The sequence below is a fragment of the Anolis carolinensis genome, unplaced genomic scaffold (genome assembly GCF_035594765.1).
Source record: "Anolis carolinensis isolate JA03-04 unplaced genomic scaffold, rAnoCar3.1.pri scaffold_12, whole genome shotgun sequence".
Taxonomy (NCBI): Eukaryota; Metazoa; Chordata; class Lepidosauria; order Squamata; family Dactyloidae; genus Anolis; species Anolis carolinensis.
In genome coordinates, this window is record NW_026943823.1 from 15,648,683 (window position 1) to 15,676,425 (window position 27,743).

General features: G+C 41.1%; 1 long non-coding RNA gene across 1 annotated transcript; it reads left to right on the forward strand.

The window, feature by feature from the left end:
* The first annotated feature begins 16,025 nt into the window (after nucleotides 1-16,025).
* Nucleotides 16,026-21,217, forward strand: LOC134294075 (uncharacterized). The gene is made up of 2 exons (XR_010001059.1): nucleotides 16,026-17,223; nucleotides 17,257-21,217. It is a non-coding gene; the product is annotated as an uncharacterized LOC134294075 (long non-coding RNA).
* Nucleotides 21,218-27,743: the final 6,526 nt, after the last annotated feature.

Genomic DNA, 27,743 nt, shown 5'->3' on the forward strand with positions numbered 1-27,743 from the left:
CATCTGTCGGGAGGGGGCGATTTGTGTCTTTTTGTGGAATAGGGTTGGACTGGATGGCCCCTTTAGATCTCTTCCAGCTCCAGGACTCTATGACACCTGAGCATGTGCAGAGGGCAGCCCTTCTCTGACATTCCCTCCTTTCACAAACTAAACCCCTGGCTTCCCAGTGACAAAGGACTCTTGCCACACCCTGGACTCTCCACAGATATATATATTCTTTCCTTTCCTTACTTAGTTTATCCATACCTCACAACCTCTGAGGATGCCTGCCATAGATGTGGGCGAAACGTCAGGAGAGAATACTTCTGGAACATGGCCACACAGCCCCAAAGACATACAACAACCCTGTGATCCCAGCCATGAAAGCCTTCGACAACACATTAAACTCCTTAAATTGGGGAGTCTTTAAAAGAATGGGCATGTGAAGAGTGGCTCTTCCCTCCATCTGCTCTTTAGGTAAAGGTAAAGGTTTCCCCTGACGTTAAGTCCAGTCATGTCTGACTCTGGGGGTTGGTGCTCATCTCCATTTCTAAGCCAAAGAGCCGGCGTTGTCCGTAGACACCTCCAAGGTCATGTGGCCACTGGCATGACTGCATGGAGCGCCCTTACCTTCCCGCCGGAGCGGTACTTATTGATCTACTCACATTGGCATGTTTTCGAACTGCTAGGTTGGCAGAAGCTGGAGCAACAGCGGGCGCTCACTCCGCTCCTGGGATTTGAACCTGGGACCTTTTGGTCCGCAAATTCAGCAGCTCAGTGCTGTAACACACTTCGCTGCTCTTTAGGATCCCCTTAAAACACATTTTAACACCCTCTGTTAGCCCCAGATTCTGCCAACCTAGCAGTTCGAAAACATGCAATTGTGAGTATATCAATAGGTACTACTCCAGAGGAAATGTAATGGCGCTCCATGCAGTCATGCCGGCCACATGACCTCGGAGGTGTCTACGGACAGCGCCAGCTATTCGGCTTAGAAATAGAGATGAGCACCAACCCCCAGAGTTGGGCACGGCTAGACTTAATGTCAGAGGAAAACCTTTACCTTTACCTAACACTTGGAATGATTTTGGGACCCCTTCTATTATTCCTCCCAAGAGGCAGGGGGTCCAATTTGGGGTGAGAAATGTGTCCCCTTCTCTTCCCAGATCCCTTGGCTCCAAAGGAAAAGGCGCAGTTCTTCCTTCCTTCTTCCCCGGAAGGGTTGGGTAGGAGGCGGCTGCCAAGAAACTTATCGCCTTCTCCTTCGTCACAAGAACAGCTCACCTTAAACTCACACCGGTGAACTGGGAGAAAGTTGATCCCCCACCCAAACCCACAGATGCCCCAACTTTGGGAGGGACCAAAAATCTATGACGACAACTCGGTGTGGTATGGATGATCCCAGCCCACCTTCTGCCATCCCACCTTTCCAGCTGTTTTTTTTTCCCCCCAAATAATTTGTATTTATTTCTTGTGAATGTAATTACAGTAAAAGTGGGAGAACAAATATGTGGAGACAGAAAGAGAAAGAAGGAAGAAGAGAAAAAAATAATAAAAACAAACAAATAAATAAAAAGTAATACCCTGTTTCCCCTAAAATAAGACATCCCCAGAAAATAAGACCTAGTAGAAGTTTTGCTGAATTGCTAAATATAAGGCCTCCCCGGAAAGTAAGACCTAGCAAAGTTTTTGTTTGGAAGCATGCCCGCCAAACAGAACACCAGAGCTTGCAGGATTGGTAAATGTACGTACCATAGAGTGGTGTACATGGAAATAATGGCAGTAACAAGAAATTCTTGATAGGATTCAGAGTTTGTCTGGTTATGCTGGTTTGTAATGACAACTACTGTACAGCATATCATAAATTATCAATTTTTTTGTTCAACAATAAATGTGAATTCTTCTTCATGGAAAAATAAGACATCCCCTGAAAATAAGACCTAGAGCATCTTTGGGAGCAAAAATTAATATAAGACACTGTCTTATTTTCAGGGAAACACGGTATAGAGAGTGCTGCTTGACTTCCTATCTGTGCTTCGAAGACTCTTCTTTTGTTTTTCTGTCAGTTTCTTTAGCCTCTTTCCTTTTGATTCCTTCCTATATGTAAGACAGATCTATTGCGAGATCCATTTTTCTTTTTCTCAATTTTTTTTATAATTTTTGTCCAGTCAGTTTTATTTTTCATTTCTCTTATTTTTTGTGTCAAGGTGTCCATTTGGATGATATCTAATATTTTAATTAGCCAATCTTCCGCGTTTGGGGTTTCTTTTCTTTTCCAAACCTTTTGCTAGGGTCAATCTGGCCGCAGTCCTAATGTAGAATAATATTTTGTCTTCGTTTTTGTTTAGTGTTGGATTTGTAAATCCTAATAGGTATGTTTCTGGTTTTAATATGAATTTGGTTTCTATCATTTCTTGTGTCATTTGGTGGATTATCTTCCAGAATTTTTAAATTTTCTCACATGACCACCATTGGTGAAAGAAAGTTCCTGGGTTTTTTCCTCGCATTTCCAGCATAATTTAGAGTTCTTTTTATTGAATTTTGCTAATCTATCCATGGTATAATACCAGCGGAACTGCATCTTGTACCAATTTTCTTTTATGTCAGTTGTTGCAGTGTATTTTATTTTTTCCAGCTGTTTTTAAAATGTCCCATTTTCTCTTTCCTCCTCCCACTTTCCCCCTTTGTCCTTGAGTTGCAGCAAACCCAGTTCAAAGTGGGAAAGTAGTAGTTTGTATATTATCCTGACAGGTGAATGGTTTTTCTCCATTTGCTATCTTGGCCACACTAGGCCAACAATTGCGCTCTGGGTTTTATATTAATGTTCTGTTTATATTACCTCACTGTTGTTGTTTTATATATGTATCATGTTATATATGTTATTATAACAGAAATCCAGATAGAAGGAATTCATGAGGTTAGGTAAAAAGGTAAAGGTTCCCCTGACGTTAAGTCCAGTCGTGACCGACTCTGAGGCTTGGTGCTTATCTCCATTTCTAAGCTGAAGAGCCGGCGTTGTCCATAGACGCCTCCAAGGTCATGTGGCCGGCATGACTGCATGGAGCACCCTTACCTTCCCGTCTATTGATCTACTCACATTTGCATGTTTTCGAACTGCTAGGTTGGCAGGAGCTGGGGCTAACAGCGGGCACTCATTCCGCTCCCGGGATTTGAACCTGGGACCTTTCGGTCCGCAAGTTCAGCAGCTCAGCAGCTCACCTACATCCAGAGAGCACTGAACACAAATGACGTTTGCAAATGACGACACATCTGTACCAAACTTGGTAAACAGACCCAATATGGCCAGCTTTGAATACTGGCAGGGTTTGGGGGTGATTGAACTTGAATTCTGGGAGTTGTAGTTCAGCTGCATCCAGAGAGCACTGGACCCAGCCAATGACAGATCTGGACCACACTTGCACACAGACCCAACATGGCCAACTGTGCATACAGGCCTGGCTTGGGGGTGATTGACCTCAGATCTGGGAGTTGTAGTTTACCTTATCCGGAGAACACTGATCCCAACTGATGATGGATCTGGACCAAACTTGGCACACAGACCCAATGTGGTCAACTTTGAATACAGATAGGGTTTGGGGATGTTTGACTTTTTATTCTAGGAGTTGTATTTCACCCATATCCAGAGAGCACTGAACTCAACTGACAACTGATCTAGACCAAACTTGGCAAACAGACCCAACTTTGAATACTGATGGGCTTTGAGGGTGATTGACCTTGCATTCTGGGAGTTGTAGTTCACCTGCATCCACAGAGCACTGAACTTAGCTGATGACAAATCTGGACCAAACTTGGCACACAGACTCAACATGGCCAACTTTGAATACAGGCTGGGTTTGGGGAGGATTGACCCACGATTTTGGGAGTTGTAGTTTGCCCACATCCTTATGCATTTTGTAATGGGAGCATTCATAAAAAACAAAAGCAAAGACTGACTTTTTCTAATAAATAGTGTTACAAATTACCTAACCAGGCATCACCAGGTACCTAAGCTAGTATTATATTTACTATATAGCTTATATTATATAAGCTAGCTTATATTTGGTTCAGCTTATTATTGTTGCTACTATTACATTTATTTTACTCTATTATTATTATTATTATTATTATTATTATTATTATTATTATTATTATTATTGTTAATAATATATTTATTATTTCACTCTGATCTTATTATTATTATTGCATTTATTATTTTACTCTATTTATTATTACATGTATTATTTTCCTGTATTTTTAAATTATTATTATTATTATTATTATTATTATTATTATTATTATTATTACATGTGTTATTTTACTCTGTTATTATTAAAAGGATACATAGGCACATTTACATTGCAGAAGATGAGAATAATGATTTGATCATGATGACCGTCACCCCGGCTCTCAAGTTAATTTAAAAGCGCAGCGGAGAGTTCCGCAGATCGCTCACCAAAGGAACGGAACGGGACCGCAGCAGACTATTATTAAAAGATCTTTTTTTCTTCACTTTCCCCTTCCCTGAACTATGTAACAAATCCCCCAATAAAAGTAGCATTCATTTTAACAGTAACACTCTCTATCTGGTTATTTTGTATCTTTCTCTGACTCCTTCCTTTGCATGCAATTTCTCTCTCTCTCCCGTCCCTTTAACTCCGGCTGAGGTTTCTCCGCCATAGATTAATATGGCGGACGATACAAATCGGCTCATATCTCTATCAAAATTACCCCTAGAACGCTCCTCTTTTAGTCCTAACCCTTTCTAAGGCTCCTGACTCGAAGACCACCAGCGGAACCGAAATCGGTCCAGTTCTCGGCACCTCAACAGCTGACTGTCAAACGGGACCGACTGCTCCTTTCAAGCCAAACTGCTGCCTTATCCCGGACTTTCCTCTCCCCGCGGAAGAGATCCCTAGCCCCTTTCTGTGAACTGGGGATGGGGGGATCGCTCTCTCGCTGGGGAAACATAGTTCTCCAAGAACTCTTACCCTCTCTACAGCTGCCAGGGGGTGCCCGGACGGGTGTCCTCCATGTTTCATTCATACTTTCATGATTTTATGAAGGAGAAGGACACTCTTCCCCAGACCTACCCCTGGACTTATGAAATCCTATACTTCCAAAGACTGCAACCCACATGTGCCTCTTCCCCATGCCATCTCTACGAATTCCTCCCATCACAGATGAACTCTTTTCCCTCATGTATCCATGAATTTGCATATTCTATGTACCTGGACACCCTCATGACCCACTGTTGTATGAATTTCTAATCATTGGGCTAACTTCATGAATTGTGAAATCATGCTGCTTGAACTCCACTCCTATGACTTTCCATATTGGGTTCCCCAGATGTTGTAAACCTCATTCTTATCAAATGTTTTCAATTGTTTATATCATCCATGATTCCCCTTTATGCAATGTAACCCCCCCCTCTATGGATTCCCCCCTTACTTCCTTGAAATCTGTCTATCTGCCTATATGTATTTGTACTCTTTGGGATCCCCGGAAATTATGTGTTTTTCCCAGCTGGGTTTAAGTTCCAACTTTATTTTAATTTTCATTCTATCCCATATAATTGTCAAATCATGAAATCAAATGGGAAATATTATGACCCCAACGTGAACCCTAGTCCCCATGATCCAGACCTCCCTTCCCAAAAACAAAAGGATAATCTGCCACAGTTTAATCCAATCTCATTCCGATCGCATGGACAATATAGGGCTTGAGTCACCAAATTCCTAGAGGTGATTCGACCCCAAGGCAAACATTGTCATATCCCAGGCCAGGACGCCTCAGGAAGGCACCCTGTGGGGCCCGTCAATGACGGCTCATCACCACCCTTCTTTACTTCCCCCTGACACCCCAAGGCATATCTAAAATCTGTGAACGTGACAGGACCCCGGACATCCTTGATGGGTGCCATTAGTTCCTTTAGAAATCGGCCGGGCCAGGATTAATCTGATATTTCCTGTCCGGTCACTTCATTGTTTCAATAGCTCCCGCCTCCTCCTCTCTGATTGGCCCGAGTGGGGACAAAAAGCGGCTCCCCATTGGGCCAGCAAAGCAAGGTGGGAAACGAAAGCCCGCCTCGTTCGACCTCCCAGCCTATCCGCGATCAGATGGGCGGGGGAGCGGGGCGGGAAATTCAAAGGGCTGTCAGACCGAAATATTGTATAAATATGGCTTTATTTGAAACATATGATACGCTAGTAGATTGAATGATCGCTATTAGCGTCCTTTTCAGCTGAATTGCTTAATAAAGACTCCTTGGCGGATTTTCCTTCAACTTTGGCGAACCTTCTTCATTTCAGGCTTCAGGTTGTATTGCGGCTTATATTCTCCTTTGGCTTCGCCAAGGTCCGTTCCCTCTGGACCGGGTCGGGTCTCTCCTTAAGGGCCCGATCCCCTAAAACGCGGTCGACAACAATCAGAGTTGGACACTCTTATCTTAAATTTGAGCTTTATGTAAAGATTAAAAAACATTTAACCTACTGATGCCTCAATTCATGTAATTTTATTGGTGTCTATTTTTATTTCTGAAATTTACCACCCTCGGCTTTTACCAGTTGTTTTCCCAGTTGTTTTGTGGTAAAATGAGGTGCCTCGGCTTATATTCGGGTCGGCTTATACTCGAGTATATACGGTACTTGTGGGGTTTGAGGGGGATTAATCTCGCATGATGTGAACTGTAGTACACCCACATCCTTATGCAAAAGGAACTAGACGGGAAGCATTTTTCTTCGAAGACCAACCATTTCTAAGCTCTCGGGTTTATTCTACCTGCTGAATTTTTAATGCTTCCATTTGGCTCCGAAAACCCATCCATCTCTCAAGCCCTCTATTAATTCCTCAAGAGAAAAAGTGGTCCAAAGGCAGTCGGCTGCCCTACATCTCCAGGAACTGGGAAGGAATTGGGTTTTGCTGCCGTCTCAAAAAGCCTTCTTCCTCCCGGATCATCTCCTCGCACCTTTTGCTCTCTCTGGACGCCTCCCTAGGCTTCCTACATATTTAAAGACTGTTTGCTTTACACATTTAGGGCTGGGTTCTTAAGCAGCCGACGCCTCACATTTTAAACTTCCCATTAGCTGACTTGCCTTTAGTTAGAATGTCTGCTCCGATTTATCTATCTGGTTCAAGCGCAACTCGTAATTCCAAAGAACGACTCTGTGCCTTTTATACCTTCCTTGAGTCAATCAGTGAGAGCAGGCATGGGCAAACTTCAGCTCTCCAGGTGTTTTGGACTCCAACTCAAAAAAATTCCTAACAGCCTCAGGCCCTTTCCTTTTCCCCTTCAACTGCTTAAGCTTGTTTGAGATCTGTAGTTGGCGGGCATCACAGTGCTCTTTGGATGCAAGGTGAACTATAACTCCCGAACTCCAGCGTGAATCCTCCCCAATCTCCTCCATTATGTTCTGTAGGTTGTGGGGGTTAAGTGTGCCAAGTTTGGTCCAGATCCATCACCAGTGGGAGTCACAGGGCCCCCTGGAAGTGGGTGAACTATAACTCCCAAAATCCAGGGTCCACCTTATCAGTCCCTTCCAGTATATTCTGTTGGTCGTGAGAGTTGTGTGTACCAAGTTTATTGCGCCAAATTGCTATGTGTGTCTGTTTGTAAAGAAATCCTTGCAAAGTTGTTTGCAAAAGAGATCTCTGCAAAAGAGCTCAGCTTTGCAGAGGCAAAGCCACGCCTCAAACAATGTATCTGTTTGCTGGCAGATGGCTGAGTGTGTCAGTTGGTAATTTGAGCTTGCAGGGAGAGCACAAAAAAGACAGGCTCTCTAGCAACGGTCAAGTAGCAGTTTTAAATATGCTATGCTGTATATATTGAATGCTGATTGATTAGTTATTGATCCTATGCAACTACAAGGACATTGTACGATTGCTGAACTGTTTATTTGACTTCAACTCAACAAGTAAAGTTTTCTTTGTTCTTTCAATTCCTCTGCCTGGTCTGAGTCTTTTGCACATGGTGTTAACTGGACGCTGCTGGTTCCGCTATACACACACCTGTTAACAAAGTTTGGTCCAGATCCGTCATCAGTGGGAGTCACAGGGCCCCCTGGAAGTGGGTGAACTATAACTCCCAAACTTCAGGATCCGCCTTATCAGTCCCTTCCAGTATATTCTGTTGGTCGTGGGAGTCCTGTGTACCAAGTTTGGTCCAGATCCATCATCAGTGGGAGTCACAGTGCTCTCTAGATGAGGGGTGAACTACAATTCCCAAAATCCAGGGTCAATCCTCCCCAATCTCCTTCAGTATTTTCTGTTGGTCGTGGGAGTTCTGTGTACCAAGTTTGGTCCAGATCCGTCATCACTGGGAGTCACAGTGCTCCCTGGATGCGGGCGGGGTGAACTATAACTCCCGAACTCCAGGGCCAATCCTCTCCAATCTCCTCCAGTATATTCTGTTGATTCTGCTCCTTGTTCTGTGTGTGGCTCACCCAACTTGCACAGGCACACATCCACCATCAGGGGGCGCCTGTGCTCCTCCAACCTCAGCAAAAACTTCCATTTGGATAATAATTTGCCCCGAAATTTGCAAATTTCTCCCTCTTTGGAAGGGGAAGCAGGATCAGCTTCCAAAGAGGTATAAAAATTCAAAGTGCCATCTTTAAGATGCATTCAATGAGCCTGAAGAAGAGGATTGAAACCCAGGGAAGCTCAAAGTGATCAGATCACTATCCCAGTCGGCTTTGTATATTAAATAGTGGAAAAACTCAGCTGGATGGATTTCCCGGCCCAAAGCCAGGCCTCTAAGTGCATAAATCTTCAGCTTCTGGACTTGAATCCCTGAGTATTTAGTTCAATTCGAGTCGCCATCTGTATTGAACTGGGCCTAAGCCTCCAGGCAGATGGGCTTTGGAGTCCTTGTTAGCATCGATGCCAAACTAACTGTTTCCCAATGCTTTGAATGAATAAGCTTGATAAAAAGCTAAAGGTTTTCCCCTGATGTTAAGTCCAGTCATGACCGACTCTGAGGGTTGGTGCTCATCTCCATTTCTAAGCCAAAGAGCCAGCGTTGTCCGTAGACACCTCCAAGGTCATGTGGCCAGCATGACTGCATGGAGTGCCGTTACCTTCCCGCCGGAGCTGGCTAGTAACCAGCTGTAATAAATCCCTACTGGTCATGAGTTCGAAGCCCGGGTCGGGTTAAGCCCCCGACCATTAAATAGCCCAGCTTGCTGTTGACCTATGCAGCCCCGAAAGACAGTTGCATCTGTCAATTAGGGAAATTTAGGTACGCTTTATGCGGGAGGCTAATTTAACTAATTTACAACATCATAAAACTGCCAGCAAAACACGAGGAAAGGAATGAGGAAGTACAGCCACTACTGGACGGTGAAACAACAGCTCCCCCTGTGGCCGGAATCGTGAAGCTGGAAAAAAATGTTAAAAATGCCTCTGTGTCTGTTTATATATGTTGTTTGTCGGTTGGCATTGAATGTTTGCCATATATGTGTTAATTGTAATCTGCCCTGAGTCCTCTTCGGGGTGATAAGGGCGGAATATAAATACTGTAAATAAATAAATAAATACTCACATTTGCATGTTTTCGAACTGCTAGGTTGGCAGGAGCTGGGGCTAACAGCGGGCACTCATTCTGCTCCTGGGATTTGAACCTGGGACCTTTTGGTCAGCAAGTTCAGCAGCTCAGCGCTTTAACACACTGTGCCACCAGGGGCCCCCAAGCTTGATAGAATAATCGTAGAATATTCGTAGAATAATAGAGTTGGGAGAGACCACATGACCTATTTTGTCCAACCCCCTGCCATGCAGCAAAAACACAATCAAAGCACTCCCAACAGATGACCATCCAGCCTCTGTTTAAACGCTGATTTAGTGACCTAGCTGGATATTCTTTGCAGTTTGAAGTTCTCACCAAGGCCCATCGACATATGTTCAGGTTGGTGTAGATGAGCAAGAGGCGTTTTGCACATACTCAAGTGACCTCTTTGAAGGAGAAATTTCCGTATATTCTGTCAATGTGAGCCCTGTTGGCTGGAAGGGGACTCCTGAAAGATAATCCCACAAAGTTCAGATTGCCTGCTTAATCAGAGCCATCCTGCCTGCACAGAGCTTAGCATGCCCTTTGCGGAGCCAATTACCGCTGGGCTAATTACATTAGTGCCGCAATTTGTTACCTAAACACCGCTAATTGCACTGGGAGGAATGGGCCGTGCTGTAAGAAAGGATGCATCGGGAAACAGGGACCCCAAACTTTGCCCTCACAGCTCCTTTTGGGGGGCTGGCATGAGACCCCCGTTGCCCACATCTGCCACCATATGTTGGCAGAGCTTGGGAAAGTCCATCTCTGGATAACAGCTCCCAGAATCCCAGCCAATGACCTACTGCCCCATTGCACAAGCCTATTTCTTTATTACACCTGGGTTTTTTATTTCACATGGCTCATCTTGAGACCGAACAAAACAGGCTCCCTGCATTCAACCTGATCTGACCTGTAGCAGGGAGTTCCACTGATCCGGAGAAGAGCCCTGCTGAACCAGCCAACTGTGAAATGTGTGTTGTCGAAGGCTTTCATGGCCGGGATCACAGGGTTGTTGTATGTCTTTCGGGCTGTGTGGCCATGTTCCAGAAGTATTCTCTCCTGACGTTTCACCCACATCTATGGCAGGCATCCTCAGAGGTTGTGAGGTATGGAAAAACTAAGCAAGGAAGGTTTATATATATCTGTGGAAAGTCCAGGGTGAGGGACCAGCATAAATGTTCCAGTTAATCACCCAATTTGCATTGAATGGCTACATCTACTACCGTGTTTCCCCGAAAAGAAGACAATGTCTTATATTATTTTTTGCTTCGAAAGATGCGCTAGGTCTTATTTTCAGGGGATGTCTTATTTTTCCACGAAGAAGAATTCACATTTATTGTCTAACAAAAAAAATGAACATTTATTATATACTGTACAGTAGTTGTCATCACAAACCAGCATAACCAGACAAACTGTGAATCCGATCAAGAATTTCTTGTTACTACCATTATTTCCATGTACAACACTTTATGTACGTACATTTACCGATCCTGCATGCTCTGGTGTTCTGTTCAATGGGCATGCTTCCAAACAAAAACTTTGCTAGGTCTTACTTTCGGGGGAAGCCTTATATTTAGCAATTCAGCAAAACTTCTACTAGGTCTTATTTTCTGGGGATGTCTTATTTTAGGGGAAACAGGGTAGCTACTTTCTAACTGGGGGCATTCTTTGTTAACTGCCCCTAGTTCCCATGCCTCAGAGTGTTGCTTCTTATTTACTGTTCAGATTTTTGAGTTTTTTAATTCTGGTAGCCAGATTTTGTTCATTTTCATGGTTTCCTCCTTTCTGTTGAAGTTGTCCACATGTTTGTGAATTTCACACAGAGAAGCAATTGAAATGCACATTGCACGGGTTCTTCTTATTGCACATGGCTCTTATTGGACATAGCTCTTCTTATTGCACTGGCTCTTTTTATTGGATATGGCTCTTCTTATTTCACATGTCTCTTCTTATTTTACATGCCTCTACTTATTGGACATAGCCCTTCTTATTGCACAGGAGTCTTCTTATTTCACCTAGCTCTTCTTATTTCACATGGTTCTTTGTATTGCAAATGGCTCTTTATATTGCACATGACTCTTCTTATTGCGCATTATTCTTAGAACATGGTTCTTCTAGTACATGGTTCTTATTTCACTAATTCTTCTAGTATATGGCTTGTCTTATTAGACAGTCTTATTGCACCTGGTTTGTATCACACATAACCTGTCATATCACACAATCTGTCTTAGACATGGCTCTTCTTATTACACATGCATATGCTACTTTATTACACAGCTTGCTTTATTTCACATGACACTTCTTATCACACATAACTTGTCTTATTACACAGTCTCTTATTTTACATGGCTCTTCTCATTTCATACAGGTTACCTTATTATATCGCTTGTCTTATTTCACAAGGCCTTTCTCATTGCACATCAGTTACCTTATTATATAGTTTGTATTATTGCAAATGGCTATTCTTATTGAAAATAAGCCATCTTATTTGTTGCTCATGGCTCTCTTTAATTGGACATAACTTGTCTTATTACGCAGCTTATCTTATTTCAAACGGCTCTTCTTATTGCACATCAGTTACCTTATTACATTGTCTTATTTCACTTTGATCTTATTGCACATAACAGTTACTACACAGTCTCCTATTTCACAGGACTCTTATTTCATGTAAGTTACCTTATTTTCTAACTTGTCTTATTGCACATTGATCTTCTGATGTCACATTAGTCATCATATTAGACTGTTTGCCTTATTTTGCCGCCCAAAGAGTCCCCTCGGGTGAGAAGGGCGGGGTATAAATGCTGGAAATAAATAAATAAATAAAATTTCCAGGTGGCTCTTCTTATCTCGTATACCTTATTACGCAGTCTGTCTTACTGTATAGCCTCTAATTGCACATGGCTCTTCCTATTTCACATCAGTTACCTTCTGATATAGCTTGCCTTATTTTACATTTATCATATTTCACATACGTTGTCTTATTACACTGCTCATCTTATTCCAGATGGCTCTTCGTATCTCATATAATTTACCTTATTACACAGCCTGCCTTACTGTACGGTCTCTAATTGCACACGGCTCTTCCTATTGCACATCCTTTACCTTCCGATATAGCTTGCCTTACTGCACACTGATCTTATTTTACATATGTTGTCTTATTACACTGCTCATCTTATTTCAGATGGCTCTTCTTATCTCATATAATTTACCTTATTACACACCCTGCCTTACTGTACGGCCTCTAATTGCACATGGCTCTTCCTATTGCACATCAGTTACCTTCTGATATAGCTTGCCTTATTTTACATTTATCATATTTCACATACGTTGTCTTATTACACTGCTCATCTTATTTCAGATGGCTCTTCTTATCTCATATAATTTACCTTATTACACAGCCTGCCTTACTGTACGGCCTCTAATTGCACACGGCTCTTCCTATTGCACATCAGTTACCTTCTGATATAGCTTGCCTTATTTCACACTGAACATATTTTACATATATTGTCTTATTACACTGCTCATCTTATTTCAGATGGCTCTTCTTATCTCATACACAGCCTGTCTTACTGTACGGCCTCTAATTGCACACGGCTCTTCCTATTGCACATCTGTTACCTTCTGATATATCTTGTCTTATTTTACATTTATCATATTTCACATACGTTGTCTTATTACACTGCTCATCTTATTTCAGATGGCTCTTCGTATCTCATATAATTTACCTTATTACACAGCCTGCCTTACTGTACGGCCTCTAATTGCATACGGCTCTTCCTATTGCACATCAGTTACCTTCTGAAATAATAATAATAATAATATAGTATATAATATAATAATATAATATAATATATAATATATAATATAGCTTGTCTTATTCCACATTGATCATATTTCACATATTTCACGACTGGGAGGAATGTGATAGTCAATGCAAACATCCCCCTTTCCCCATAGGAGTTGAAGGTGTCCCCCCCAAAAAGTTATATAGTGCAAATCTCCTCTGAAGAATAGGAAGAAGGAGACAAAAGGCGGCGAGGCAACACCAGGAGACGGTTGTCTGGACCGGGTCCTTCCAAGCATCGACGTTGCCATGGAAACTGGATCAGAAATAGATTCCTGATCTCGCCGTTGCCTTTGGGCTGCCGTATTATTATTATTATTATTATTATTATTATTATTATTATTATTATTATTATTATTATTATCCTTCTCCATCCAGGGAAGCATCTGATCCATGTCTAGCCTTTTTTGCGGATAGGAGTCTGGATCCAGTGATGTCCCCAAGGGCGGCAAGCTGCTAGACTTGTCCTAGATGAGGGAAACCCAAAGGAAAGCCCCACGTTGCTAAGTTGCTAACATTTCATTCAGAGAGAGGAAGAAGCCACAATTGCCATAGCATAAGGACTTGGTGCCCATGTCAATAGAGTTTAAAATTTGGGAGAAAATGGAAGCAGGTATGGCTTTGGCTTACATAGTGGCAACAACTCATTATTAGAGCAGAAGGAGGGCTTGTTTATATCTTACATTATTATTATTATTATTATTATTATTATTATTATTATTATTATTATTATTATTATTTTATTGTATGACACCAAACATGATAGATATGCTGGATTTCGTATCACAAAATCACAAGTTGTCCCAAGTGTCTAGGACTGTGTGATGTATTTTCTGATGGTGTCGCAGATCCCAGTAGGGTGGCCTTTTGCAGTTGGCAGATCGTAATTTTCTCAATGTCTATTGTTTCCCAATGCCAGCTGAGATCTTTTGGCACGGCACCCAGTGTGCCCATCACCACTGGGACCACCTGCACTGGTTTCTGCCAGAGTCTTTGCAGTTCAATCTTGAGGTCCTGATAGCGGCTGAGTTTTTCCTGTTGTTTTTCGTCAATGCGATTGTCACCTGGGATGGCGACATCGATAATCCAAACCTTTTTCTTTTCCACAACTGTGATGTCTGGTGTGTTGCGTTCCAGAACTTTGTCAGTCTGGATTCGGAAGTCCCACAGTATCTTTGCGTGCTCATTCTCCAATACTTTTGCAGGTTTGTGATCCTACCAGTTCTTTGCTGCTGGGAGGTGGTACTTGAGACATAAGTTCCAATGAATCATTTGGGCCACATAGTTGTGCCTCTGTTTGTAGTCTGTCTGTGCGATTTTCTTACAGCCGCTGAGGATATGATCCAGATCCATGGTTTTGTCGGTTTCCTTGCACAGTCTGCATTTTGGGTCATCAGTTGATTTTTCGATCTTGGCCTTAATTGCATTTGCCTCTTCTTCTTCTTCTATGATTCTTCTTCTTCTTCTTCTTCTTCTTCTTCTTCTTATTATTATTATTATTATTATTATTATTATTATTTATTAATATTGGGTTTCTGTGAGTTTTCCGGGCTGTATGGCATGTTCCAGAAGCATTCTCTCCTGACATTTCACCCACATCTGTGGCAGGCATCCTCAGAGGTTGTGAGGTCTGTTGGAAACTATGCAAGTAGGGTTTATATATCTGTGTGGAATAATGTCCAGGGTGGGAAAAATAACTTTTGTTTGCTTGAGGCAAGTGTGAATGTTGCAACTGGCCACCTTGACTAGCATTTAATCCCATGAGGGTCCCATGTGGGAGACAAGTGGGATATAAATAAAGATATAGTATTGCAGTAGAGTCTCACTTATCCAATATAAATGGGCAGGCAGAATGTTGGATAAGCGAATATGTTGGATAATAAGGAGGGATTAAGGAAAAGCCTATTAAACATCAAATTAGGTTATGATTTTACAAATTAAGCACCAAAACATCATGTTATACAACAAATTTGACAGAAAAAGTAGTTCAATACGCAGTAATGCTACGTAGTAATTACTGTATTTACGAATTTAGCACCAAAATATCACGATGTATTGAAAACATTGACTACAAAAATGCGTTGGATAATCCAGAACGTTGGATAAGCGAGTGTTGGATAAGTGAGATTCTACTATATTATTATGAATGGCCTTGTAGCTACAAAGCCTGGCTGCTTCCCGTCTGGGGGGATCTTTTGTCAGGAGGTGTTAGCTGGCTCTGATTGTTTCTTGTCTGGAAATAAATAAAGAACAACATTCAGAAGACAGGGGAATTCCAGACAAGAAACAATTAGGGACAGCTAACACCTCCTAACAAAAGATTCCCCCAGGCAGGAAGCAGCCAGGCTTTGAAGCTGCAAGGCTTTCCAATGCTAATCAAGGTGGTCAATTGCAACATTCACACTTGCCTCAAGGAGAGAAGAGTTATTTCTCCCACCCTGGACATTATTCCACAGATATATAAACCCCACTTGCCGCATTTCCAACAGACCTCACAACCTCTGAGAATGCCTGCCATAGATGTGGGCGAAACATCAGGAGAAAATACTTTTGAAACATGACCATACAGCCTGGAAAACTCACAGCATGCCAGTGATTCTGGCCATGAAAGCCATCGACATAATAATAATAATAATAATAATAATAATAATAATAATAATAATAATAATAATTCTTATTATTATCCATTTTTATCTTGATTGAGATGCAACCATTGCTCTTTGTGGCTTGAAAAATCCTGCGAGTAAATCCCTTACTGGCCGCCTTCCTAATGCATTTGATGTGCAGTATTATGGGAAAGGCAGCATCGTTGCTCCATTGGTGCCGGATTGAAATGAGCGAAATCCTTTTCAAAATGTATATATAATGTTTATGTATGAAGGAGGACCAAAGGGAGGTTGCTCACACGGAAGCATTGCATCCGGATAGCAAAGATAGATGGGATTAAAGCTCCAAAATGGATACTTGGATTAAAGGCATACTCCGGGCGAGATGCTCCATCACAAATGGGGATAATGTTGTGTGGTTGGTGCAATGTCTCCAAAATAAAAAATAATACCGTATATACTTGAGTATAAGCCAACCCGAATATAAGCTGAGGCACCTAATTTTACCACAAAAAAAACTGGGAAAACATTGACACCAGTATAAGCCAAGGGTGGTAAATTTCAGAATTAAAAACAGATACCAATAAAATCACATTAATTGAAGCATCAGTAGGTTAAATGTTTTTGAATGTTTACATCAAGCTCTAATTTAATGCTAGTATTGTACTATGCTAATAATATAATATATTTTATGTGAATGTAATTTGAAAGCTGCTCTGAGTCCCTTTTGGGGTGAGAAGGGCGGCATATAAATGTAGTAAATAAATAAAGAAATAAATAAATTAAGATAAGACTGTCCAACTCCGATCAAATCATTATTCTCATCTTCTTCAATGTAAATGTGCTTATGTGTCCTTTTAATAATAATAGAGTAAAATAATACATGTAATAATAATAATAATAATAATAATAATAATAATAATAAATAATACAGGAAAATAATACATGTAGTAATAAATAGAGTAAAAGAATAAATGTAATAATAATAATAAGATCAGAGTGGAATAATAAATGTATTAATAATAATAATAGAAATAGAGTAAAATAAATGTAATTGTAGCAACAATAACAGAGAAAAATAATAAATGTAATCATAATAATAATAATAAGATCAGAGTGAAATAATAAATGTATTAATAGCAATTAAAAATAGAGTAAAATAAATGTAATAGTAGCAACAATAATAGAGAAAAATAATAAATGTAATATAGTAGAGTCTCTCTTATCCAACATAAACGGGCCAGCAGAATGTTGGATAAGCGAATATGTTGGATAATAAGGAGGGATTAAGGAAAAGCCCATTAAACATCAAATTAGGTCATGATTTTACAAATTAAGCACCAAAACATCATATTATACAAGACATTTGACAGAAAAAGTAGTTCAATATGCAGTAATGCTAAGTAGTAATTATTGTATTTTCAAATTTAGCACCAAAATATCACAATGTATTGAAAACATTGACTACAAAAATGCGTTGGATAATCCAGAATGTTGGATAAGCAAGTGTTGGATAAGTGAGACTCTACTGTATTAATAATAATAAAAAATAGAGTAAAATAAATGTAATAGTAGCAACAATAATAAAGAAATATAATAAATGTAATAATACCAATAATAATAGAGAAAAATAATAAATGTAATAATACCAATAATAATAGAAAAAAATAATAAATGTACCATATATTCTTGAGTATAAGCTGACCCAAATATAAGCCAACCAGGATCCTCACCCGAGTATAAGCCGAGGGGGGCTTTTTCAGTCTTAAAAAAAGGGCTGAAAAACTAGGCTTATACTCAAGTATATACAGTAATTTAATATGTATTTTTCGAAGCATTTTGACTGTACCTCCCCTTCCCCTCCACTCCCTGTTTATGTTGTTCCTTATCAATGCTGAATTGTTTGTATATATTAAAAAGTAATGACAAATGACTGGAAAAGTAACTAGTGGTGCAAGAAATCATTTGTAGAAAATGTTGGGGAAATTATATCAAGAAATCGGACCCCCAAGATGGAATGTATAATGAAATGTATTAAAGCATGAAATATAAGCTCCACCAGACCCAGCGAGCGAGCGCTTTTGTCTCACCTAAAAACCTTTGTTATGAATTGCCTTTGGGATGTTGTCCGGTCGCACCCAAATCACCTTCCTTTAATTTCCATATTTATTTATTGCACTTCTATACCACTTTTCTTATCCCTAGGGTCTCTTTGGCCTCAAAGCGGTTCCCAACATAATCAATGGCAAAATTCAGTGCCTTACATGCATAAAACAACACATATCAAAACAACAATGACCATAGATAGATTAAAACCATTAAAATTGTAAAACTATAAAACAGTCACACACAATACATAAAACATTTAGCCCTTGAACAATCCCAATGATATCTTGAACTACTTCCATATTTCCATGTTTTTGACGTTTGCCAAGTGCCGTCTGCAGAGATGTGGCAGGGAGGAATTTTTATATCCCACCGCTGCCGCCAATTTTGTGGAGATGTGGGGTAGAGGAGGAATCTTTTTATTAATTATTTTATTATATATTTAACTATATCCGCTGCCACCAATATAAATATGTTTTATTTAACCACCAATTGTGGAGATGTCAGGCAGAGGGGAATTTATCTTCTTTATTCTTCTTATTTACTTTAGATGGTATCATAACTTAGTTTTGAATATATGTGACAGAGACTTGGATATGGAAGAACAAAAACAAGTTTATTTCAGGCACTGAGCTTAGTGGTTATAGTAACTTCTTTAAAGGCATTTAGATAATGGTTTCAAAGTTATGAACTGATCACTTTGGATCTAACTGGGATTACTTCCCCTTACTACTCAGACTCTACAAATAAACCTAAACAAGTCTCCTAACTTGCTTAATTCAACACCACCAGAGATCTGAGTTTCCCTGGTATCCCTAACCTGGAACCAGTGTCTTCCCTGTGACTAAAAATCACAGACTAAACTGGTTTTTAAAACATTCCCTCCTTTTCCTTCAAACGGCGGTTGGCTCCGCCCTCGTTACTATGGTAACCTGCCTCAGAATGCTGAGCTGGTTACCATCCCCCTCGCACTGGTAACTAATACTTACCCTTTTAAACATAGCCAAACATGACTTTTAAAACGAAATTAAACAAACATGACATCTATAAATCAAAATAAAAACACACTTCTTTACACCGTCTTTTATAAAAATAATAATTTTTATTAAGATTTTATTCCGTGTACATGATTAAAAGGGAAAGGTAAGTGAGGAAAGATTGGGGGGGTGGAAGTTGAATATGGGGAAAAAGAGAGAGAGAAAAGCAGCTTTATAGGTAAGTAGTCTGGGATGTGGGGTTTTAGCAGGGTAAAAAGTCCTATTTGGTCTTCCATTTTCTATTCTGTGGTATTATTTTCATTTCTTATTTGTTTTTCCTTTATATTCTGGTCTATTTCATAGTTTCCAACCTCGGATTCCCCTTTTGTTTAATTTTCCTTTGACTTTTTCTTGTATTCTTCATATTTTTCCCAGTCTGTCCTTTTTCTTGCATTTCCTCTGCTTGATTTCATTAAGTATGTTAACTTGTCCATATCATATATTTCGTCCAGTTTCTCTAACCATTGTTGTCTTGTTGGGATTTCTTTTTGTTTCCAATATCTCAGAAAGGTTATTCTTGCAGCTGTCACTGCATATGTAAAAATAATATCCTCATTCTGATTAAAGTTTATTGCCTTCTCCGTTAGTCCAAGTAAGTAAAATTCTGGCTTCATTGGGAATGATTTTTGTAATATTTTCTGTGTTTCTTCATGTATTATTTTCCCAAAAAAATATTGTTTCTGGGCAAGTCCACCAGATAAGGAAGTAAGTCCCTTCTTGTTTTTTTTACATTTCCAACATTTGTTTTGTGTATGTTTGTACATTATTCCTAAATTTTTTTGGTGTTATATGCTATCGGTGAAACATTTTAAGCCAATTTTCTTGTAAATCTGAGGCATACGTATACTTTAGTTTCTTATTCCAAATTATTTCCCACTCCGACATCATGATTTGGCATCTGAATTTTTTTGCACATTTAATGGCACAATTTTTGACGGTTTCTGACTTAGTTGACAATTCTAATAGTTTTTTATAAATCCAATTTATATAAGAAACTGCAACAGGTTTATATGTATACTTATGTGAAGTGTTGCCATATTTATGTTATGTTAAGAGTTATACAATTCCAGTTGCATAATAATATAATTATTGGATACTTAATTTAGAATATATGTTGCTTTTTTGGAACAAATTCTGCAAATAGATTAACATTAGTTGTTGGATATACAACAGGGACAGTGTTATGGTTTGTCACTGATTTCATTTAAATCCAGTTCAGACTTAAGTAGGTACGTCACCACAACCCCTTTCTTATATAAGTTGGATACTGTGATGTCTCAGGCACCTTTGGCCCATGACCCCGCAGCCATCATAGATCAAACTGAAGAGGATTTGGGCTTTCTTCCATCTCAGCAAGATTCCGTCCCTTTCCAGATGTCTCCTGTTGACATTTTCATGCCAGAGCCAATTAGAGACGCCCTTGGAACAGAGCCTGGTTCTCCGGAAAGTTTGGTCTTTCATAGAAGGGCTTTTCTCAAAACAAATCGTTCCCAAAGGCAGATTTTAAGGAGAAGCATGAGATTAGCGGAGAGAGGCGATTGTGGCTAAATCGTTTCCCTTGGGAAGTTTCGGGGAGGCAGGCATCTGGTGCGATGTTGAAACAGCTCCGTTTCTCTGGGAAGATTTGGGGAGTCAAACACCTGCTTGGGGGGAGCTCTTGAACTTCAATAAAAGTTCTGCACTGAGTTTTCCCTATGTCAACGTGACTATTGATCGTAGAACATCATCTCTTGTTCCTGAGCTTCCAAGCGGCCCACCGGTGCGCTTACTCACGAGTAGACTGGGAGTTGCGTCCCACTCCTTGCCAAGTTTGGACTGCGTTTCAGATCAACCACGAAATACCTTGCCTAGCCTTGAATCCTTGTTCTGGACTTCACTTCAAGAATCTTCCTGTGAAACCTTGCTCTTTCCCCACTCAAACTTCCAGAGTTTGAGTGTGTTTCGGTTATTTGGATTATAGACTTTAGACTCTAATACTGGACATATAACTTCATTTTATTGGACTAATTTTGATCTTCTCTAAAAGGTCAACTGCTGGACTATATACTCTGCTTATTTTTGTTTAGAACTTTTATTGCTTTAATAAAGATATTAGATTGTTTATTGGCCTTCGTGTTGGTTTCCAGTGTTCGAGCTGCTTAGGGGTGTTACAGATACGAGTTGTTGTTACAGATTGGATATATTAAAGATTATATTACTATAGAAATATAAAACTTACAAATATAGAACTCATAAATTAGTTACTTTAAACCAGGGGTCCCCAAACTTTTTAAACAGGGGGCCAGTTCACGGTCCTTGAGACCATTGGAGTGCCGGACTATATTTTTTTAAAAAAAAGCTATGAACAAATTCCTATGCACACTGCATATATCTTATTTTGAAGTAAACAAACAAAACAGGAACAAATACAGCCTCAATGTTAATAATAATAATCATCATCATAATAAAAATAATAAAGAAGGTTGGAAGAGACCTCTTGGGCCATTTAGTCCAACCCCCTTCTGCCTTTGTGCTCCAAAAGCACAAGCAAAGCACCCCTGAGAGATGGCCACCCATCACACAGTCCTAGACACTTGGGAAGTGTTTGACTTGTGATTTTGTGAAACGAAATCCAGCATATCTATCTTGTTTGCTGTGTCATACAATAAAATAATAATAATAATAATAAAATCACACAGTCCTAAACATTAGGGAAGTGTTTGACTTGTCATTTTATTATACGAAATCCAGCATATATCTCGTTTGTTGTGTTATACTGTGTTGTTATGTCAATAATAACAATAACAACAACAATAATAAAGAGGGTTAGAAGAGCCATTTAGTCCAACCCCCTTCTGCCTTTGTGCACCAAAAGCACTAGCATAGCACCCTTAATAATTATTAAATAAATAATAATTAAAATACCATTATAAACAAGCAAAGCTTTGGAAGGCACACACCAGGAGGAGGAGGAGGGAGCTGCCGCTGCGGGGGCCGGATAAATGGCTTCAATGGGCCACATGTGGCCCCCGGGCCTTAGTTTGGGGACCCCTGCTTTAAACTATATTATATACCATACTTTTCCTTTTTCCGTTTCACTACAATTGTGGTATGTCAGTACTTTGGAGTGCTTTCTCTACTGACATCCTCTCTGGCCATTGAGAACAAACCTCTGCTTTTGTCTTCTTCCCGTCTGGGTTTCATTTGGCCTTCTGGATTGGCTAGACACGCCAGACCTCTGAAGTCACGGTTTTTGCAAAAAGTGAAATCACTCAGCAACACCTCTGGCAGCAAAGCACTTCCCTAAGTTTGTCATGCATTCATGGGGAAATATTATGGGTCAAAAGTAACTTTCTAAGGTTTGTTGCAAAATGTGATATATATCTGGAGACCACATCTATACTAAAACAAACTTACCCGTTCTTCTGAATGTCTTGGAAGCCAGGACAGCCGATGGCTTCCTTGTCTGAGGGTCAACGAGAAAAATCTATTCTGGGTTTTAGTCCAAATGTTAACAATGCCATTCTTAGTATTCTTGCTGTTACTTTGTGTCTTGCAGTCAACTACATTATGGTTCAATTCCTAGAGCAGTACTCTTTTGGGGAAGTTTGCCACTATTGCCTTCCTTTGAGGCTGAGAGAGTGCGATTTGCCCAGGCTACTATTGGGTTTCCCAGGCCAAGCAGGGATTCGAACTCTGGTCATCTTAGGTCCTAGGAAACACCTACAGTATAGAAGGAATGCAGTTTGACATCACTTTCAATTCTGTATAGTTCACTGCTAGGGAATCACTGTAGTTTTGCAAGGTCTTTATCCTTCTCTGCCAAAGGTGCCTCATAAAACTAAGACTTCCATGATTCCATAGCATTGATTCATGGCAGTTAAAGTGGTGTCAAACTGTATTAATTCAACAGTGTAGATGCAATATTTGGAACACTACACCATGCTGAAGCCATGTTATTCAAGGGGTTGAATCCTATCTGTCGAAATACATGCCACATCATAGAATCATAGAATTCTGGATTTGGAAGGTACCCTCAAAGATCATCTAGTCCAGCCCCCTTCTGCCAGGCAAGAAGACTCCATTAAAGCACTCCCAACAGATGGCCATCCAGCCATCCAATAGAATAACCAAGGCAATGGTGATAGGGAATGGATTGAAAGCGAAGGAGATGCTTCTGGAAGGGCTGGAGAAGATCAAGGAGCCCTGAAAATGGATCAGAGACAATGGAGAGGAAGCTCAAGGAGCCCAAAATAGCCTAAGCGCAGTCAGAGGCCAGGGATATGTGGGTCAGGCGGAGAAGGGCCAGGCCAAAGGAGCGGCAGGAACCCTCCAAGGACTCCTTGGAACAACCGCGGCTTCCTTTTCCAAGGCTGCGGACGTGTGCATCACATGCGCATTTGGGAACAAGATGTACCCATCTCAGCAGGGCTTACATCTGAGTAAAGGCATGAGGTGGTGCAATGCCCCTCTGTGCATTTCTGAGCTCCAGAAAACAAATCAATAGGGCTTGCGAGAAGGGGCCGAGTGTTCACTGACACTGTCGAATTAATACAGTTTGTCAGTGCTCAGTGCTATGGAATCATCATTGTTTTGCAAAGTCTTTAGCCTTCTCTTTGGTGCCTCACCAAACTACAAATCCCAGGATTCCATAGCATCCAAATAGTGTCAAGCTGTGTTCCTTCAACAGTGTAGATGCACCGAAAAGAGCTTCCCTTCATTCCACAATACTCTCCCAAACTGACCGGAACCAATGAACCTATTTTCCACTTTTGTGAGGACTTCCAGACATGGGCCATTGCTCCCATTAGCCCTTGTCCAAGTAGCCAATGGAGAGGGATGATAAGAGCTGGAGTCATCCAAAAGCATCAAAGGGCGACAGTATTTGATTATTTAGACCAGGGATCCCCAAACTTTTTAAACAGGGGGCCAGTTCACAATCCTTCAGACCGTTGGAGGGCCGGACTATAGTTGGCCACCGAGCAATAATAATAATAATAATAATAATAATAATAATAATAATAATAATAATAATAACAACAGCAATAATAATAATAAAGAGGGTTGGAAGAGACCCCTTGGGCCATTGAGTCCAATCCCCTTCTGCTTTTGTGCACCGAAAAAACAAGCAAAGCACCCCTGACAGATGGCCACCCAGCCTCAATGTTAATAATAATAATAATAATAATAATAATAATAATAATAATAATAATAATAAAGAGGGTTGGAAGAAACCCTTTGGGCCATTGAGTCCAATCCCCTTCTGCTTTTGTGCACCGAAAGACCAAGCAAAGCACCCCTGACAGATGGCCACCCAGCCTTACTGTTAATACTAATAATACTAATACTACTACTACTACTAATAATAAAGAGGGTTGGAAGAAACCCTTTCAGCCATTGAGTCCAACTCCCTTCTGCCTCTGTGCACCAAAAGCAGATGCAAAGCACCCCTGAGAGATGGTCACCCAGCCATAATAAAATAATAATAATAATAATAATAATAATAATAATAATAATAATAATAATAATAATGGTTGTAAGAGAAGAAGAGACCCCTTGGGTCATTTAGCCCAACCCCCTTATTCCCTTGTGCCTTGGTGGCCGGATAAATGGCTTCGATGGACCGTATCCGGCCCCCGGGCCTTAGTTTGGGGACCCCTGATTTAGACAGTGTTTTAAGCAACTGTAATTGTATGTTTAATTTGGTTTTAATATTTGTATGCTGTGTTTCAAAACTGCATTTTTAAAAATGTGGCGAGCCTGCTTGCATCTCGGTCAAGAGATGGAAACCGGACGATGATGATGATACTTGAGAAGGCAATGCATGTGTGTAGCAATCATACTGAGCTGTGGGCATTTTGGACGTCTTAAGACATGTGTTATTGCTTTGTGTTATTGCTCTGTGTTATTGCTTGATGGACCCGAGTCCTTCCTGCAAAATGGTAACGTTGTTTGCTTGCTTAGAAGTGGTGACAATATCTGGACCAGCTCTGTGCCATCCAATACACAGATGTTGCCATTCTTGAGCCCCCAAAAGCAGGGAAATCCCCCCACAAAACGGACTTTCTCCAGACTCAAAGCCCATTTGATGCACCATTCCGACTGCCTTGCTGCCTCTCTTGGGAAGCCCAAGAGCAAGGCATAAGTGCAAAGGCTTTATTTGCCTGCGTTCATTGGAATGTGTTAATATTAACAGAACTGCTTTGCACACTTCCCTAGAGCCGGGCAGCTGGTGATGTTTGCGCCTGGCAGATGGACAAGCCTCGGATGGAATGGAGGGCATAGGGTTTATTCTTAGGCATGCATTTCAATGCATGTGCATCCATGCTCCCAGAGGGATCGGGGAGAGAGAAACACACAACAAGCATCACACCTTTGAAAAGGGCGCATTCGTAAGAACTGGGAGAGACCAGAGGCCCATCCTGTCCAACCCTTCTGCCACAAAGAGTCACACAATCCAAGCCTTCCCGACAGATGGCCATCCGGCCACTGTTTAAAACCTCCAGAGAAGGACATTCCACTGGACTCCCTGGCAGCAGCATCTTCCACTGCCGAACAACTCTTACCATTAGGAAATTCTTCCTGTTTAAGTCAAATCTCTTTTCCTGCAATTTGAATCAATTGCTCTATCTATACTGTGTCTTGGGGCCCACTGGTGTGTCGTATATAGTTTCTAAGTGTGCTGTGTGAAAAATGCTCCCCCACTCCACAACCACAAACAAAGGCTGGCGCTGTTCAACTGTAGGTGCTGTTGTAACTTTTAGAATTTGCACCATTTGTGGATTGAGTTGCAATAACGGCCACTAAAAGAGATACAGGAGCCCCGCTGGCAAAATGCGTTAAAGCACTGAGCTGCAGACCGAAAGGTCCCAGGTTCAAACCCCAGGAGCGGTGTGAGCAGCCGCTGTTAGCTCCAGCTCCTGCCAACCTAGCAGTTCGAAAACATGCCAATGTGAGTAGATCAATAGGTACCGCTCTGGCGGGAAGGTAAGGGCGCTCCATGCAGTCATGCCTTATGGCCACATGACCTTGGAGGTGTCTACGGACAGCGCCGGCTCTTCGGCTTAGAAATGGAGATGAGCACCACACGCCAGTCAGACATGACTGGACTTAACGTCAGGGGAAAACCTTTATCTTTTAAAAGAGATACTAAAAGGGATACCATCTGTTGATGATGGTGTTTGTGGTGAACCCCATGGAGCGGCTAGAGAGGAAACTGCACAGGGATCAACAGTAGTATGTAAGTGTAAATTCAAAATTCAAAACCTTGTTTATACAATAAAGATAATATGAAACGTGTGTGTGTGTGATACACACATACATATTGTATGAAACTCTTATAAGGAGTTGGTTTAACCTCCATTTTGCCAGTAAAATTGAATGACTGTGTCATGAAAGGATGCATGTTCAAGAAACATGAAACGTTTAGAAAGGTCTGCTCTATAGTCTCTAAGCTACAAAATGTGCTTCCTCCTCAATGTCACATCTTTTTAAAACATTTAAATATGGTTTGTCTGTCCCCTTCTCTCAGCTTTCTTTTCTGCAAGTTAAACACCTCCAGCTCCCGACGCCCCTCCTCATGAAGATTAATGGCTTCCAGGTCTTTAGCCATTGTAGTCTCCCTTCTCTGGACATCAAACTATGTCAAAGGATTCCCCCAGGCAGAAAGCAGCCAGGCTTTGAAGCTGCAAGACCATCAAATGCTAATCGAGGTGGCCAGTTGCAACATTCACACTTGCCTCCAACAGACAAGCGTTCTTTCTCCCACCCTTGACATTATTCCACAGATATATAAACCCTACTTGCCTAGTTTCCAACAGACCTCACAAGCTTTGAGGATACCTGTCATAGATGTGGGCAAAATGTCAGGAGAGAATGCTTCTGGAACATAGCCATGCAGCCCGGAAAACTCACAGCAACCCTATGTCCATGTCCTTCCTGAATCGTGCTGCCCAGAGCTGGACACTCGGGGCAGGTCCTTCTCCCTGTACAGAGCACTTGAGAAGCCCAGGCGCCTGCAATGTGGGCCCACTTCTCTCGTCGGGCGCCACAGCCCTTGGCCTCGCTTGGCTGGGGTCTCGAGTGCGAATGGAGGCAGCCCTCTGTCACTGGTTGCCATAGGAACACAGTGAGAAATTGCATTTAAAAAAAGAGCAAAACGAGTGGTGTAAATAAAAGATCAAGGAAAGGCATCTAGGAATGACACCTGGGTAGAGATACAGCCCATCACCACATTTGGCTTAAACCAATGTGAAACATACACCAGAGCCAGGTCTATGCCAAAATGTCTACCTACATTCAGGTTCCAGATGACGTTGATAGACTACACTAAGCTTAGGTGGCTGAGGGGGGAAAGGAAAGGGACCGAAGCTGTTAGGAATTGTGGGAGTGGAATTCCAAAACACCTAGAGGGCCCAAGTTTGCTCATGTCTGGTTTAGCTCCTGGTTTGCTAGTAAAACCGAATTGCGTGTTGCGAAAGGATACATGTCTCAAATATGAAACGTTTGGAAAGCTCTGCACTAGAGCTATCTCCTTCCCACAGGAATCAATGCCAATTCCCCCAGAACAGTCAGAAGTGTGCAACGGTAGCTGGCTTCATTCGCAGGTGGTGGTAGACTCTCCTTTTTTGGCCAAGGTTTGATAGCAC